This window comes from Gadus macrocephalus, chromosome 1, assembly GCF_031168955.1.
Source record: "Gadus macrocephalus chromosome 1, ASM3116895v1".
Lineage (NCBI taxonomy): Eukaryota > Metazoa > Chordata > Actinopteri > Gadiformes > Gadidae > Gadus > Gadus macrocephalus.
Genome location: NC_082382.1, coordinates 8,856,530 through 8,874,093, shown reverse-complemented (window position 1 = coordinate 8,874,093; position 17,564 = coordinate 8,856,530). Strand labels below are relative to the sequence as shown.

General features: G+C 44.1%; 1 protein-coding gene across 1 annotated transcript in view; it reads left to right on the top strand.

The window, feature by feature from the left end:
- Window positions 1-8,053: 8,053 nt before the first annotated feature.
- Window positions 8,054-17,564, top strand: part of LOC132461752 (neuron navigator 1-like) — a 102,049-nt gene continuing 92,538 nt past the window's right edge. The window contains 2 exon segments of the mRNA XM_060057523.1: window positions 8,054-8,213; window positions 12,245-12,409. The gene's annotated coding sequence lies outside the window, so the exon portion shown is untranslated.

Below are 17,564 nucleotides of genomic sequence, written 5' to 3'. Positions count from 1 at the left end.
GAGTTTCAGTTAGGCCGATGGGAAGATTGTCGGTCTTCTCCACGCCAGTCGCAGGGAGCGTGACGTCACATACGAGCCGTGTAGTCTTTCTCGTTGTGTTTTCTCTACAGCCTTTATCTGAACAATTGCACAATAAACGGTCGAACTCTTTGCATGAAAAATTATCCTTTAAATCCACAAACAACATATGTGTAATCCAGGGCATATAAAGACCAGGACCAGAAAATAATTATTTTCTCTCCATTGACACCCATTCATATTTTTCGATCTCATAGGTCCCATGAGCCCTACCGGAAGGGGCGTGACTTCGCCACTCTATAAGGACGACGCCCATACACTTTATTATACTTACATTACATATTGTTTCTAATAACATTTCTAGCGAGAAATATACTTTTTACCTTCATAATCTTCAGTCAGTGATTGTGTCTGATCTTTAGTTTTATAGTTATTAGGAAGATTTAATCGGCTCGCTCGCATGTTTCAACGACGTCAGGTTGCTATGGGACGCTTTTTTCGCTAAACTAGCAGCTCACGTGTTTCCTGCGTTTGTGTTATTAAACCGTTACTTTATGTAACTTTTAAAGATATTGTAATAACCACAGGCGAGTTATTGAGCGAAGTAAGCTTGATAGCAGGTTTATTGGAGTCCACAATCGGACAGGCAGGCACAGCTCCACCGGAAAACTACAACAACCAACACTCCCGCCCGGAAGGAAACCCCCGGAACCCCCTCTCAGAAGGCCCGCACCTTCCTCCCAAACCCTGTGACGCTAAAATATCATCTTGTTAGAAACCCGTTTATCTGAGAGCCAACCCAGTCGCCAAAAGCATACGTTGACAGTGTACGTTTTCGTTCTCGTTGCAACTCACCCAGCGGCTCGCTTGCAAGATTTTGGCCTGAAGTTCTTCCCAGACCTACACCCTAGCCATCCAACATGCATATCTGAGAATCAGGCCTCTCTTTAATAATGACAAAAATGAGAGAAACACACATTAACCTTTTGTTTATTAATATTTTGTTAATACCTTATTCTAGGGCCTAACTGGGACCTCCGCTTCGAAACTTGGCCCGGTCGGACCCCGAGGAAGGGGGGGCCTGCCCTCGGGGTCTGACCGGGCCAAGTTTCGGGCAGGAAGGGCCCCCCCTTCCTGCCCTCGGGGTCCGACCGGGCCAAGTTTCGGCGCGGAGGTCCAAGTTAGGCCCTAGATAGAATAAGGTATTAAAATTTCAGGGCGGTAGGACCTTCCTATCTCAAAAACTGTTTTTCCACCACATTCTGAACCATTAGGTCTTGCAGGCTACACTTCTGAGGGGCTTTGTCCAAATGACACTCCATTTGGGAAAACTTTTTTTCTCTAAGGGCTAGAACTCCAAATCTCGGATATGTCGTTCACGGGGCCCCGGGAAATGTGTGTAAACATTTTAGCATCCCTAGCTATCTCGAAAAGGTCGGCAAAGGGGCGTGACCTCCAACAGTACAGTAAATGTACATAAGACAGAGGTTAGTTTCTAGTCCCCATTTTTTGTGGGATGGAGGTGTACATTTGTGGCTAAAGGTGTGTAGACACAGCTGGCCTGTGGCCACGTTTTTGAAGTCGGGGGTCAAAAGGAGCCGGCACCACGCCGCTTATGATAACAAAAAGTTAATGTGTGTTTCTCTCATAACTTTTTGTCATTATTAAAGAGAGGCCTGATTCTCAGATATGCATGTTGGATGGCCAGGGTGTAGGTCTGGGAAGAACTTCAGGCCAAAATCTTGTAAGCGAGCCGCTGGGTGAGTTGCAACGAGATGGAGCACTTGCTGAGTCATTTCCTGTAGTGCTGGAGCCACAGGTTGAAGCGTATGCGTCCTTTGAGACCCCCTTTGATATATAAGAGACCCTATACAGCTTACTTAAATGTTGTCGACTCAGACACCTATTGCATCACTTCCTTTAGGGCTTCGGCCTCCTAATTGATCATTGTAGTAGGCTATAATTGAATGCCCTCTTTCATATATATATGATACCTCCACCACTGGGACGTGGCAACAATTCTCCAAATCCATATGGGGAGGGGGGGGATGCTTGTGGACAGTAGGGGTTTACCCTAGACATAAATAGGAAGTAAAATCAGGAGAAGGAATGACCTCTCACAAATATTTATTGAATAAATTGTTTCAAATAACCCTCCCTCATTAAATCAATGAGCTTGGTGTTTTGCTTGCAAAAATTAGTTATAGAAGAAGTCTAAACTGCAGAAAATAAACACATCCAAGCTGCCTTTTAAGGATACCTTGGAATATCTGTCTATTTTTCAACCATCGGACCCTAGTTTACGACAAAAACAACCCAATTGACGGCAGCTCCTTTGCCGCGTGGTTTTTAGAGCCACGAGTATTAGAGGGGGCGGTCGATAGCAACCACCATAGCAACCATGACGGTCAAGTGACTGGATTCAGCCCCGTTGAAAAAAATAGAATACCTCCCTACACACTCAGTAGTAGCTTAATGATATTTAAATTATTATGACCATGAAGTCTTTATTTGTATGGGTTTACATTTCGTTCTGTGTTGCATGGAAAAATCTGAGAAACACTCCCATTCAGAATGCATTGGTTTACATTTCGTTCTTTGGAGCAGTTATTTTTTATTTATTTATTTATTTTCAGTTTTTGTGGAGGTGCCTCAAAGATGCTAATTTTTCTGCAATAATCCAAAATCCAATGAAAAAACCTGTTGGCTTTTTGTCAAGGGAAACCCAGGTCGACGCTCACTTCCGGTGTAAGTGCCATATAGAGTGGCAAAGTCACGCCTCTTCCGGTAGGGCTCATGGGACCTATGAGATCGAAAAATATGAATGGGTGTCAATGGAGAGAAAATAATTATTTTCTGGTCCCAGTCTTTATATGCCCTGGATTACACATATGTTGTTTGTGGATTTAAATGATAATTTTTCATGCAAAGAAAACTAAAAATGTTCCTGAAGAAGTTTGATAATTTTAGGTTTTATGTGAGGCCGCTTTGTGAACTACAGCTCTTCGCTGCTCTAGACGCATATGATATACGTCACCACACCCGCCCTTGGAACTCGGCACAGAGATGGCGATCTCTCTGCCCCACTTCACCGCTTTTTCCAAGGGGAGGATAAAAGCATCGAAAGAGGTGAAAACCATTATAAGTCGGGGCACGTGCAGAGTTTCAGTTATGCCGATGGGAAGATTGTCGGTCTTCTCCACGCCAGTCGCAGGGAGCGTGACGTCACATACGAGCCGTGTAGTCTTTCTCGTTGTGTTTTCTCTACAGCCTTTATCTGAACAATTGCACAATAAACGGTCGAACTCTTTGCATGAAAAATTATCCTTTAAATCCACAAACAACATATGTGTAATCCAGGGCATATAAAGACCGGGACCAGAAAATAATTATTTTCTCTCCATTGACACCCATTCATATTTTTCGATCGCATAGGTCCCATGAGCCCTACCGGAAGGGGCGTGACTTCGCCACTCTATTGGCTCGGCTACCAGATCGGCTCGGGGTCCGTCGTCTGCTGATTACGTTACACAATATCATTGGCTGTACGCTTGAATGGGCGTAGGCTACATTGTGATTGGCTGCTAAGGGACAGTTGTGATTGGCTGTTTTGTGCTGTAGCTCTGGCTGTCGTCATAGCAACCACAGCGAGCACATGTGTGAGCGCGAGTGGGTCTGTCTAGTTTCGGTTTGTGTTGCCAGATTGGGCATATCCCTGTTTTTCCAGCCTAACGTGATTCAAAGTAGCCAAATCAGGCTGAAAATGTGCACAATCTGGCAACACGGACGGCTTATCTTAACAGCCAAGATGATTCCGGGGGATGTTTTGTTTTTAGAAGAAAACTATCCATACAGATACGTTGGGAATGGTCTATGTTCAAAATGAAAGATCATTACAGGCTCTTTAATTTAAGCCATAAAAGACCTTATTGCTGTAGATAGTGTATTGTGTGACGTAATCAGCAGACGACGGACCCCGAGCCGATCTGGTAGCCGAGCCAATATGGTACTTACACCGGGTTTGCCAACATACGTCATCCCTCCACCACTATATACTGTAAAAACACATGTTCAAGTTGAATGATAATGCATGAATCTATTCATGCTATTCATGACAATTATTTTGGCCATGGTGGATCCAGATCTGCTCCGGAGCATTTCTGCAGCTCGGGCAACAGCGCAGGGTTGCCAGGTCCTGCCTGCAAAAAACGTCCTGCCCACATACCGTTCAAAATCCACCAAAAATATCCGAGAAGCAGCCGAAGTTGTTGTTTTAGCAGCGAAATGCATGTGTGTGTGTGTGTGTGTGTGTGTGTGTGTGTGTGTGTGTGTGTGTGTGTGTGTGTGTGTGTGTGTGTGTGTGTGTGTGTGTGTGTGTGTGCTTAGCACGCTATTTTATGTTGAAATGCGACGTAATCCAGTGTTCACGAAAACGTACTCTGTCAACGTATGCTTTTGGCTACTGGGTTGGCTCTCAGATAAACGGGTTTCTAACAAGATGATATTTTAGCGTCACAGGGTTTGGGAGGAAGGTGCGGGCCTTCTGAGAGGGGGTTCCGGGGGTTTCCTTCCGGGCGGGTTTTGGTTGTTGTAGTTTTCCGGTGGAGCTGTGCCTGCCTGTCCGATTGTGGAATCCAATAAACCTGCTATCAAGCTTACTTCGCTCAATACCTCGCCTGTGGTTATTACAATATCATTAAAAGTTACATAAAGTAACGGTTTAATAACACAAACGCAGGAAACACGTGAGCTGCTAGTTTAGCGAAAGCAGCGTCCCATAGCAACCTGACGTCGTTGAAACATGCGAGCGAGACGATTAAATCTTCCTAATAACTATAAAACTAAAGATCAGACACAATCACTGACTGAAGATTATGCAAGTAAAAAGTATATTTCTCGCTAGAAATGTTATTAGAAACACGTTTAACGGTGAATCGATCCTAAAATATTGCATTTCCCATTCAGATAATAAAGATCATACACATTCACTGACTGAAGATTATGCAAGGAAAATGTACATTTCTCGCTAGAAATGTCATTAAAAACACGTTTAATGGTGTATCTGTCCTAAAATATTGCATTTCCCATTCAGATAATAACTATTAATATGGCTACGCGCGTCCCGAGCAACCACGAGCGGCCCCGAGACTTCAGAATGTCGTTATTTGCATGACCGCTAGAGGCGCTACATTTTGATACGCTCCAGTGGGTCGTAATTTGGGGCGGTACAAACGACCCATGCGGTCGTATTTTCTAGGAGGACAGGCTGAAAACATATGTTGACATTCATGGCCCAATTGAAACAGGACCAGAAAACTCTTTTCATTTGGTCGCTAAATGCATTATGAGAAATCGATCATACCGGAAACAGAAGCATGCAATTTACGAGCTCTTGTCATGTCAATGCTTTGTAGAGGATATATGGAGAGGTTTCAAGTAATAGATCATAGGGGCCACACTTGACCAGTACCAACACCGTTGCACGCACAGACATTTGAAGGTCTTATTATCTAGAGAAGGCTCATTCCTTGAGGAAATTCTAAAATAGCAATCCTGAAACTTTATTTGATACAATGATCAGAACAAAAAAATATTCAATAAAAAATCTTTATTTTATTACTACAGTAGAACAGAGAGGATATTATTTGATTGTATATTATCTTTTTAATTGAACAATTGATGTAGCTTATCTATCTTCTAAATATAATGTCATGGGAGAACAGGCCTTGAGTTTTTGTGACGCGTACTCTGGGCTTGGAGAAGAGCTGTGGGTGGGGGTGGGGAGGTACGGGGGAGGGGAACGTGTCTCCTTCTAGAGGAACTGCATTCTGTTTGGTTACAAAAAGTAAGCTGGGAACCGCCGCTTTTGGCGGTTTTACTTACAACTAACCTTCACAATATAACCTTTATACTGACTCCTTTCAAATATGTCTGAAGTAGAACGTTTCTAAATAATTAAATCTTCCAATCCACGAGTCATTCCATTCAGGGCAATCTATTGTTAAATCGTTTTATTCTGGCCCCCTTCCCCCCCCCCCTAGTTTGGATGGTTGTCTACAACTGAAGCCACTAGGGGCTGCTAATGGGAGAACTAACGTCATGCAGGTGAAATGATTTGGTGTTTGTTGATTTAGCCCTCACTGAGCTGATAAATAATAATCTGTTCTGGTGGAAAGAGTAATGCATCTACGACAGTGTCAGCATTAAAATGATTTGCTAACTTCTGCTTTACAGAACATCATAACCACTTATCACTAAATGATGCAGACTTTGGGCAGTTATAAAGGCAATTTTGAATGAGCACTACAATTGTGGTAATGTCCTTGGCCTCAGCCTGGACTGATGGTCTGTTTATTGATTGATTCTCAGGGTTTCTGGAACTGGTGTTCATCCAGCAACATCAACAACAGTGTTGAACATCAACTATTTTGCAGATGAGCTTTGTTGAAGACCTTCAATTTCTTTCAGTTTTTTTTTTTTTACATTTCTACTAGTGATGGGTCGGTCGCAAACGATTCGGTCAGAACGAACGAATCCCAAAGGTGAACGAGGAGAACTGATTCCCAAAACAAGATAACTGATTTTTTTTTTTTCAACATGTAACCAAAATATTGTCACGTAAATAAAGTATACAAACAAACAGAGCTTCGTCTTAGCTTGCAACCTTATATTGATTAAGTCTAAAACTTTCTCATAGATTCAGCCAATGAGTACTACAGCAGGTAGCAATCGCGTTCCCATGGCCCATGGGTAAACAAATGATACGGCACCACCACACAAGTTAACTAACGATCGCTGTAGGCTTCAATATCATGCAAGCACTTTAAGTTTTATTTTTAATTTGTTCTACATCACAATTGCATGCTTTAATAAAGTATTGTTTTACCTGCTACTACGAGTCTCGTTTGGTCTAGTAGGGAATTCGCACAATGCTGCTTCACTGTTTATTAGCGCTTCTTGGAAGAAGCCATTTAATTCCTACTCCACCCCATTATTTATTAAGGATATTTATGAAAAAAGGCATGTATGTGCTTTATATATATGCTTAATATTTACACTGGGTAATTTTGCCAGAACATTAGAAAGTAGTAGGCTACATGCATGTTGATTAACATTTAATCCATAATTTCCGATTCCCTGTCAAATGACGTAACAGACCATCTGACTTCAACTCAAACGAACAAATCAAACAAACAAATTGTGATAGTGAACGGAACTGAAAGAACTGATTCCCGGAAAATAATCGTTTCCCCTATTTCTATAGATAAAGTGATAAATATATGTATAATTTGTAATCGCTAGATTTATTTTTTTCAACCGGGATGTTGCAGAGTTTTCCCTTTCAAAAACACACCATCCAAAATATATTTTTCTGATGCGAGATTATTTGAGAGAGTAACGACAAACATTCAGATAAAGATAAAAACTGTTCAATGCTTGATCGTTTTCTTCATATTCTTCCTTTATTCCCTGCGGTAGTTGCTTTTACACCATGCTTACACTCTATTATGCCACTCAGGATAAAGGGTGGAGGCCTATCTCTTCCAAAATCAGAGCATGTCAGGGGGAAACCCCACCTTCCCCCTCCACCACCACCACCACACCCACATCTCAGCTCTGGGAAGACAGTGGCACAAGTGGCCTTTTGTCACAGCAGCATCTGTCAAGCTATTACTCCCTTGAGGACATCAGAAGATTAGCTTTGACATTAACCCATCCCCCTTTAGACCCAGACACACACACACACACACACACACACACACACACACACACACACACACACACACACACACACACACACACACACACACACACACACACACACACACACACACACACATATACACACACACACACAACACACACACACACACACACACACACACACACACACACACACACACACACACACACACACACACACACACACACACACACACACACACACACACCTAGAAACACACACATGCACACACCACTACCCACAATCCCTTCGTTAGGAGTCACTTCCCGTTTCAAAAGCCAGATGATAAACGCAAGCCATCATGTGATTGTGTGCTTGTGTGTGTGGTGCTTAAGTCTTTAGAGTTGGGACTGTCTAGCAGGGTGCACAGATCTCCTCCCCTGGGGATTTAATGCAACAGACTCACGGCCAGCAGCCGTCATTGAGAGCCCCTGATGGTGGTCCACTTCATGTAAGTGATTGCCTCTTCCTTAAGTATAGATGTTGGGCTTTGTCTACAGTTCCCTAGTCTGTGCATGTGTGTGGTGGGGGTATGGCAGCACAACTGGTTCATCCCCTGTAAACAACATCTACACATTGTCAAGGGGAATATTATACAGAGTCTATATTCTTAAAAAGTTATTTCATTAGTGATTCAACTAACATGCTTGGACAATCAGATTATTGTGAGTATTTGGGGAAGCATTTCCTCTGTATTGTCTTTCATTGTTGTGTATTTCTTCTTTCAGCGTAGACAGTCTGTGAATTATTACTTGTTGACGCCCCCTGCTTCCACCAGTTCTCAGTCAAAGCCTGATCAATATGTGATCAGCCAGAAAGCTGTTAGGCTGCAAGTTATTGCATGATGAAGTTCACGGCCATTCGCTGGCTACACAAATACACACAAACGTGTTTACACAGAAGGCACTTAGAGGAGTTCACCCTGGTATATTAAAGGTCAAATCATGTTGTCTAAATGTCCTCAACGTCTTATTGTGAACCTGAATCCAGCATTTGTGTATTGTCTACGCAATCCTTATTAAGTATTAAGTCCTGTCGCCTGTATGTGTGTACGTTTGTGTGTGGTTGTGTGTGTGTGGTTGTGTGTGTGTGTTTGTGTGTGTGTGTGTGTGTGTGTGTGTGTGTGTGTGTGTGTGTGTGTGAGAGAGAGAGAGAGAGAGAGAGAGAGAGAGAGAGAGAGAGAGAGAGAGAGAGTGTGTGTGTGTGTGTGTGTGTGTGTGTGTGTGTGTGTGTGTGTGTGTGTGTGTGTGTGTGTGTGTGTGTGTGTGTGTGAGTGTGGGGCTGACGGATCGTAAGCCTGCACTGCAGTAATATGAGACCTCCCTCACTAGGGGGAAGAAGGCAAGCGATCCAAGTATCGAGGGGAATCTGACATCACATCCATCCGCGTGTGATCAGAAATACATTTGAAGGGGAGAGGAGATCTCACCTGTGCGAGGGAAGCAGGACTGACATGGATCTACCTTCCTTATTGTTGCAAAGAACATAAAAGATGTTTATATAATGTGAAGGACCAAAAAGAGGAAGGCTTTATGCAAAGACGTTTCCCCTTTTGGCTGTAAACACGGAATTGTGTATCGGTGGATGAGATACTCCTTCTGGCTGACGGCTAAGTACTGGGGCTGTGTGTCCATACTCTGCGTCATGAGCCCCGCAGCAGTCCTCTGCTTTGAACCAGGCTGGTTTGATGGTTTCTCTGGGAGACGGTGGAGCATGTCAGCCCCACAGCCTGAGGCGATGAGAGGTGTACAGCGCGCCGCGGTCCAGCCGGGACGGGGTGGGGCCGCAGGACGCTGAGCCCAGCCCAAGGTCAGAGCGCTGGTTTATGCGCCGGTTCCCGTGCGTCGCTCCACTCTGTGCACACGGGTCCCTCCTCAGCGGGCACGTGGGGACCGATCGGCTGGTGTCCCAGTTTAAACCTTTCCATTGGTCATCGTCCCTGCCTCCGCCCCCCTGCTGTCCCCCTGTCCTCCTGTCCTGCTGTCCTGCTGTCCTCCTGTCCACCTGTCCTGCTGTCCACCAGTCCTGCTGTCCTCCTGCCCTCCACCCCCCTCCTGTCCCCCTGTCCTCCTGTCCTGCTATCTTCCTGTCCTGTCCTCCTGTCCTGTCCTCCTGTCCTCCTGTCCTGTCCTCCTGTCCTGTCCTCCTGTCCTGCTGTCCTCCTGTCCTGTCCTCCTGTCCTGTCCTCCTGTCCTGCCCTCCTGTCCTCCTGTCCTCCTGTCCTGTCCTCCTGTCCTCCTGTCCTCCTGTCCTGTCCTCCTGTCCTGTCCTCCTGTCCTGTCCTCCTGTCCTGTCCTCCTGTCCTGTCCTCCTGTCCTCCTGTCCTCCTGTCCTGCTGTCCTCCTGTCCTTCAGCCTCGGTGGGCCGGTGGTGGGCTCCTGTGTTGGTCCCTCAGGGCATGTTCAGCATATAGATGCATCGTTGTGTCTCTCTGCTCTCATTATTTATCACAGTGTGTGTGTGTGTGTGTGTGTGGGGGTGTGGGTGACTCTGTGTGAATGGACAGTATATATGTACTTCAAATGGCGATCAGTATATGGGGGGACTCCACGTCCTTGGTACCCCGACCCCCTCACCAGAGCGGAGATGGAGCTGGTGGGCGGGGACATTCAACGCATGTGGCCAGAGGAACATTGAATCATTTTTAATGATCCATCATGACACATTTACTTTATAGTCGCTGACAAACACATGCACACTCGTGCGCACACGCACACCCGAGATCTCAGCCGTGCTGTGAGTGCAGGCAGATCGGCGGGCACCACGTGCACTACGTGCACTCGCAACCTGCTAAATGGCCACCGTGCCTCTGCTTTAACTGGACTCATATTTCAATCTGTGAGAGAGGGGAGACGGCCAGCACGGAGCCAACAGGTCCATTACTGAGAGGGAGAGAGAGAGGGAGAGGGGGAGAGGGAGGGAGAGGGAAAGGGGGAGAGAGAGAGGGAGATGGGGAGGGAGAGGGAGAGACACGGGGGATGGAGATATATCAATTGCAAGGGGATGGGCGAGAGAGAGAGAGAGAGAGAGAGAGAGAGAGAGAGAGAGAGAGAGAGAGAGAGAGAGAGGGAGAGGGAGAGGGAGAGGGAGAGGGAGAAAGAGAGATGGGGATGAGGGAGAGAGAGCGAGAGCGAGAGGAAGGGAGAGAAAGGGCGCAGAGAGAGAGGAGGATGCAGGCGTACTGCGGCAGCCATAGAACGGAGTGACGTTGTCAAGCGTTAGAATGACACACACACAGGCCCGCGTGGCCAACGCACTCCGACACACAGCCAGGGACTGAGGGGAACATACTCAACGCACTCGCACACGTGGCTCCATGCATCTCCGCGTACGCAGAGGGTGAGTGTGAACTTTACTGCGTGTTCCACACACTTTCCCAGCATTTGTGTGTATGTTGCGTTTCAACTGTATTTTTGTTAGTTAGTGAATTACTGGTTCTTTTTTTTTTTTTAATTGCTGGTTCTATTCTGTCGATGCGTGTTTTTCTGTCTCTTCAGTAGACTCTTTGCCATTTTTCCTCATCCCTTGTGAGATTAAGCACTGACCTCAGCACGGCTATGACCTCCTTCCTGAACGTATACTCTGTATCCATAGAATACAGCATCTAAGAGTCTTCAAAGGAAAGGGCGACAGGAGGAGGATAAGAGTGGATCGATGGAGAGGAGAGAGGCGGCGCGAGGCAGCTTCAGAGGGAACAGAGCGGCGGGCTAGGTGGAGCTGGTGGGGGGTGTGCAGGGTATCCTGTAGCCAGGCGTGACACGTGGGGTTCTGCTTGAGTCAGCAGCTGCTGTGTGACTCAGTGCAGCACGCCGGACCTGTGCGCTCACACACGCGCACACATGCGCACACACACACACACACACACACACACACACACACAGAGACAGACACACAGACAAACACACACACACACACACACACGCACACACACATCCGAGAGAGCTTAGACAGAAATACCAGACATAAAGAGAGAGAAGTCCGGTCATTGTCGCTGGATTGTAGTGGCTGTAACTGGTAACTGATTTGTATCACTGATGATTGCTGGATGTATGACTGCTCTCGGATGGTATCTTTGGCTTCATCTAATTCAACTTGTTTTTCAGGGGGTTTCAAATGTGGTGGTTGATGTTGAAGGGTGAACCTGTTTGGTTTCCCTTGCCAATGGACTATCTAGGCTCCTGGAAAGCTTCTATTCATGGCAGTTGTACTATTTAGTAACTATACTTCATGAGTCATTGTATGCCAATTGAATTAACATTCATATCAGTGACTCACGACGGGCATATAAACAGTTACTCATTGTTTCAACCAGGTTTTTTTTGTTTTTGAGGAAAGAGAGGTTTTCCTGTAAAAAGAAAAAGCGAGATGAGAGCACTGATTTAATTGAAGAAAGTGACTTTGAAAGTGAGTCACCTTCCCACTCTGATTGGTCGAAGACGCCGTTCCTGTTTGTCACCGCTTCCTGTCTCTGTGAATGGGTAGGAGGTGTGGACCAATGGGAGGGCAGCACTAAGGATGCAACAGTGTTCCAGGAAAAAATACCCCATTGTTTGAGAGACGCTGAAGGAGTGTGACCTCGCACGGACTGGACTGGTTCACCTAACGGCCCGCCAAGAGAGACAGAGAGAGAGAGAGAGTCATTGTAAGGTAAGGTCACTTCTCTGTGCCTAGTGGGGTTGCCACCTGGCTGTTTGATTATCTTGTTTTGTGTGTTTGTCTGTGTGTGTGTGTGTGTGTGTGTGTGTGTGGGGGTGTGTCTGTGCACGTCTGTGTGTGTGTAATTGAACATGTAAATCTTGACACATCTTGATTTGGTTGAGGTCAATTAGAATTTGACTTGTGTTTGTGTCAGAAGACACATAAGTCATTTCACCCTAACCCTACACTGCTTTAAGCCATTGGCTTGTAAACTGATGTTATCATTGTTGTTATCTTTATAGAAATATATTCATATCTGAATATATCAATTATGTAATTGTGGGATTTACATAATGTGTACTTTGCTATGCGTTCAAGCTTAATACACACATGTGCACTGACAACTACGTATACAGAAAACACGCACACACACACCGAAGTGCGCACCCACACGCACACACGCACACACGCACATACACACACGCTCACACACAAAGTAACCCCTCCCCCTCTGTTGGTATCTATTGATTCTGTGATGAGTCAGTCTGAATTCATCACATCAATTGCCTTTGTGTGAGTTTTTCTTTACCTTTTTTGCTGCAGTGTGCATTTGCATGTGTTTGTTAGTATGTGTGCAAGTGTGCAAGAGTATAAATATAGAGAAAGAGGGGAGCGTTTGTTTATTTGATGGTGTTTCAGATTAACATGTGTCTGTGCCTTTGCGTTAATATTTTTGTAATGAATGCAGTGTGTGTGTGTGTGTGTGTGTGTGTGTGTGTGTGTGTGTGTGTGTGTGTGTGTGTGTGTGTGTGTGTGTGTGTGTGTGTGTGTGTGTGTGTGTGTTTTTGTTTGTTCATGTGTGTAATGAGAGTTTGGGCATGTAAGCGTGTGTGTAAGCATGTGTGTGTGTATATGTGCCTGTCTTTCCCGGTTGTTTCTCCAGAGGTACCATCGTCTTCTCTTTCAGTCAGTTGATTACAGGAAACCGCTGGGTTTAATGGGTTCGATGCTGTGGGTTTGTTGACTTGCGATTCAATAGTGCAGCACTAACTTGAATAGAATAAATACACCACTATGGCCAGTAGATGTCAGTATAGTCTCAATTGAACCATGTAACACTTTTGAACAAGTGACGGACAAAACTCTTCCCATCGTTCAAAAAAAGGAACCCACAAACTACTCAAGGTGTGTTTTGCTATCAATTATATGATATTGATATATACAATATCATTTGATTGTAATATAATGTAAAATAACACAATTTTAGGCCGCAAAACCGCTTCGGTATACAGGGCTTTCTTTCATGACGAAATCCTATCTCTTAACGTCACCTTATGACCACGTGTGGAACTCACCAGCTCTTAGAAACCTAGGCTACATGAGCCCAGTGGGTCCCTAAATATTCCCTTACCATTTTTCTCCTTATATATATTAAGCAGATAAACTCTACATCCACTGTCTTCCTCAGCCGATTATACCACTGGACTTATTCATCCTCTCTCTTAACGCTCACAAACACATAAGCGACACACAGACCTGTCATACTGTACTCCACTTTACACAGTACATCTATTGTGTAGCCATAGCAAAGGAAAGATGAACAACACAAAGGTGGCATTTAATGACGCTCTCAGAATCCTGCTGAGTACCGGAGGTGGGAAAGAGCGAGCAAGATGTTTGTGAACTGTTATGTTCTCACTTTCCAAGCATTGCTTAGGAATTTTATGTTTACATTTATGTGCAGGCTTACTTAGTCAGGAATGGCATTATAAGGTCTTTGACAGACCCTAACCTAAGTGAAACAAGAAATTCCTCCAGCCTTTGGAAATATTGGAACCAACATCTGTACCATTGATGAGCAGATGTGTGCTATGTATAATTAGGGGCTGCTTGTTCCCCTATTGTTTCTGTAACAGGTTTTTTCCCCCTCAAATTCTGTAAAATACATACTGCAGCCTATACCGTAAGTCAAAAACTCTTGACATTTTCAGGTATGGTTACCAATATCCCCCACTACCCATGAACCCAAATTTGTGGTAGCCTACTGCACCCAAAGGTGGCACTATTGTAAAAAATCATGAATAAGGCTTATTTCTCCTCACCAGATTGACCTGGACTCAAAATTATTTCAGAATATTAATCTCTAGAATCAGATGCATTCATAAAACCCTCTTATGCCCTAACATTTTTTACTTTTCCCACAATTTCATATTAAAGCTAAACATGATAAAAAGATTCACAGGCTACAAAAATAATAAAAAATTCACCAAAATATCCACATAAAATCTTTAGATAAAGCCTCACGCAAAACATAATTTGTTTTACTTAGTTCCATTTGAGAAATATTGGCCAATAAAGTTGGAGCAGTTGCCCCATTTTTCTTATATGACCATTTTGTTATTGTAGGCTATAAAAAAACATATGACTATTATTAGGTAGATACCAATGCCCCCCACTACCCATAAACCCAAATCGTGGTACTGCACCTAAAGGTGGCGCTATTTAAAAAAAGTATGAACTAGATTTATTTCTCCTTAGTAGATTGACATGGACTCAAAATTCTTTCATCGTATTAATCTCTTAAATCCGATGCATCTTTTTTTACCGTTTTCTGCTCTATTGTTTACTTTTCCCAGAATTTGATAGAAAAGCCAAACATACACAGTCCCAACCGATTTTGCCTATATGACCATTTTGTTATTGTATAACTACCATACGGCTTTCATTAGGTGGATTCCATTAAGAGTGCAAATTTTCAGATCTGTACTCTTAAGAAAACCCCTAATTCTCTTGTGAAATGTGTGCTTAGAGTTTTCTTGATGTGTGCTTATCAATCGACATTTTCAGCATGTGAATGAGGCTTCATGCAGTTCAGGAATGTCAGTGGCTCAACGGGATTATGCCGTGTACTGGTGATCCATAGGTTCAGTGTTCAAATCCTGATTTAGCGCATTATGAACAAGCTGCACATGACATTCTGTCATTGCCACTCATTTAAGAAACACAACATTGAACAGCACCTGAAATTCATCAGGCAATCAACATTCAGGCTCATTAGTTTCCAAGAATCCGACTGCCAAGACACAGTATGGCATTAAGGGAAACTTTTTCATTAACCCTTTTTCTTTCATAATTATCGCTGTCATATTTATATTTTTTCCGTTAGTGTTCTTGACAAAAAATGTTTAATTTCCCCAGAATTTCAAAAAAATGTCAGGTATATGCCTTGAAGAAAGCCCTTAATTCACTTGAGAAATGTGTGCTTTGAGTTTTCTGGATGTTGTGTGCTTATCAATCGACATTTGGACCATGTGAATGAGGCTGCAGTTCATGTTTATAAGTGGAACATCTTTCCTTAAATATGACCATTATATGTTATATTTATATATCTTCCATTAGTTTGTTCTTGACTTTTAATTTTGCTTGGACCCCGTTAAATCACTGCTTGCGGTTATATTTTATTTTATGTTTGTCTTCATAATGTGTGTTATATTTGTAACTTTGAGTCTGTCAATAAAGATAATAATACACATAATTAGGAGAACACACATCACCAGCTGAACCTGTGTTTGTGTTTGTGTGTGTGTCTGTGAGTGTGTATGTGTGTGTGTCTGTGAGTGTGGGTGTGTGTTTGTGTGTGTGTGTGTATGTGCTGCTGTTTGTGGGTTCTTGTGTGTCAGTGTGCTGATGATTTGGACCAGTAATGGCATGCCTGCATCAATCCATTGGGGAATAGCAGATTTCCATACTGATGGAGCCCGGGTTCTAGACCACACCTGTGTTCCCAGGAATCCTACCAGGAATTCTGTCAGACGGACTGGAATTATTAAGCTTGTTAGTGGTGTCTGCCACTGGGTCCCCTGAGGAAGAAAGGCAGTGGGAGGGAGAGGGAGAGGGGGAGAGAATGGGAAGATGGGGGAGAGAATGGGAAGATGGGGGAGATCGGAACAAGCAGAGAAAAACAGACAAGGGACAGAATAGATTAAGGATAGCAGAGGTGATGGAAGATGTCCTCTGTCACTTTTCTTACAGAGTGCTGCTCAGACACTGTGGTCTATATCCCTCTCAAGGGTGTGTTTTCCTCAATGAAAAAGAAAATTGTATAGAAGAATCACAACCATAGCAAACAGAGTAAACACACAAACACATAAATGCGTATTTCCAAACACTCCTGATGTAACAGATGTCTGGCTGTGTGACGAGGACGCAGCATGTGATCTTAACCCAGCGCTGCGTTCTCCTGGCTTTGAGGACATTTAATCGGACAAATCTCTTCCTCAATTGGAACATCTTCATCCGTGAAGTCTCTGGCACCCACTCGGGCTCCTGGGGACGGCAGCGCCGGGGCACGCGTGACATGAGTACGCCTGCTCATGTGTTAGTGCTATCGCTGTGAGCAAGGTGCACGTGGTGCTTGTATGTGTGTGTGTGTGTGTGTGTGTGTGTGTGTGTGTGTGTGTGTGTGTGTGCGGGTGCGTGTGCGTGTGCGTGTGTGTGTGTGTGTTTGTTGTTTATGTTTGTCTGTCTCTGTGTTTGGATATGTGTGTGTCGTAGGGAGCCGAGCAGCTGGTAACCAGCTCTTCTTCATGCGCTCGACAACAGATATTGAGTTCTAAAGACGCCACAATCAAGAAGTTATTTTATCTACCTCACAAAACCTACCTGATTCACTCGGTGATGAATCTGTTTGAATAATGAATGACCATCTAATACTGTTGGATAAATCAGGTGTTAATGTAGGTGTTACTTTGATAGTACCATATTTAGCATTTTTCCCAGTTTTAAAGATGCTTTGACAGTAACAGTAGGTCTTCCCTGTTTCCACTGTCATCTCTCGACCACACTCGCAGTCCGACTGTCATTTATCCTGCGTGTGTTTGTAGTGAATGAAATGAGCGACGTTAGCGCTAGGATCCTACAGCTGTGTTTATAACCACAGAAATCAGGTTGGAATAAATCTCTCAGATCCCTGCGACCTCTCTCTCTCTCTCTCTCTCTCTCTCTCTCTCTCTCTCTCTCTCTCTCTCTCTCTCTCTCTCTCTCTCTCTCTCTCTCTTTGGTCTATGTAGAAAGGTTTCTTTCCCCCTCTTTGCACTCCTCCTTTGCTCCATCCTGTGACAAAGTGGGCGCTAGTTTAATTATATGATATTAAATGCTTTGACAC